The sequence below is a fragment of the Bos javanicus genome, chromosome 12 (assembly GCF_032452875.1).
Source record: "Bos javanicus breed banteng chromosome 12, ARS-OSU_banteng_1.0, whole genome shotgun sequence".
Taxonomy (NCBI): domain Eukaryota; kingdom Metazoa; phylum Chordata; class Mammalia; order Artiodactyla; family Bovidae; genus Bos; species Bos javanicus.
This window is the reverse complement of record NC_083879.1, coordinates 74,514,375-74,515,834: the sequence shown is the minus strand read 5'-3', so window position 1 is coordinate 74,515,834 and position 1,460 is coordinate 74,514,375.

Genomic DNA, 1,460 nt, shown 5'->3' with positions numbered 1-1,460 from the left:
GGGATTCTCCAGGCACGAACACTGGAGTGGGTTGCCATTTCCTTTTCCAATGCATGAAAGTGAAAAGTGAAAGTGAAGTCGCTCAGTCATGTCCAACTCTTGGCGACCCTATGGACTGCATAGCAGAGCACTATAAAGCAATTATCCTTCAATTAAAAATAAATCAATTTAAAACCAAAAAAAAAAGAAGTTAGGATGGTGGCTATCTTTAGGGAGAGGGGTTAGTTATCAGACGAGACAAAGAGTAGGGTGCTCCTGGGATGCTAGTAGTGTTTTATTTATTCAGTGATGGTTTCAATGATGTATTCTTGAGAAATTTCATTGAATGTACACTCATGATTTGTATACTTCTTTGTAAGTATGTTATACTTCACCAAAGAAATTTACTTGAAAGTATTAAGGCTATGGAATTCTAACAAATATTAATAAATCTGCTAAACAACAAATTTAACCCTTCAGGTCTTAACATGTGGTTATAACCAATTTACCTCTAAATTGAACTGAGCGTGTTTAAGCATGTGTGTGTGCATTGCTAGAATGTAAGTTCCATGAAGACAGGGCTTCTTAACTGATGATTTATTCTTCCTGTCTCTGGCTGCTTCAACAGTGTTTGATATGTAGTGGACAATAAATATTTGTTGAATGCATGAAAAAAAATACTTTCATTTGATAAATTAGAGAAAAGTTCATTTAAAACTGTATTTGTGGACCTGGAAAATAGACAGTTTCTTCCTAGGAGGTATACATATTATGATTGATCTATTTTTATGTTTCCTCCAGCCAGTTTTTCTCAAGCAGGGTTCATAATTGGAGAGAATGATATATGAGGTACAGTCAACAGTGGGAACCAGTTTGCGAGGCCATGAAACATAAAGGAAATTAATTTCCAAGCCCACCAAGATATCTCCGTATCTATCACTTAACAGAATACATACATTCCAGTAAAGACAAGTCTAAAGCAATTGCTTTAGTAAAAGGAAATCTATTTTCCTATCAGAACTCTCAGAAGCTAAATGGATGTGTTCACAAGAAGAAGTCCTACAATAAATGAGAGTTAAGAAAGGTCTTTTAGTGGGAAAAGGTACAAGATGGGGGGTGATCAGCTTCGAGACTTACTAGGGGCTACAGGACCTACCTGTGACAGCTAGAGTTTGCTTTCTGGCTGCTGTCATTCCCACCTTGATATTTGCACAAGTTTCCCAGTCTTAGCATTCTCTGTACTCAATCAGGGAATACATTCCAGTGAGACTCTGACTTCTCCCTCTCCTCTGTACGTTTGGGTACTTTTTGTATAAAGTGAAGCTGGACTGTAATAGCATGCTTCACCTGTATCAATAATGATGTCACATTCTAGCTTGAAAACCCCTCAAGTCTGAAGTTAAAGGTTGTGTGAAAGAAATTTCTAATGTGATAGATTCAAAATCAGGTCAATCAACCTTAATTTTCCTACCGGCTGAACT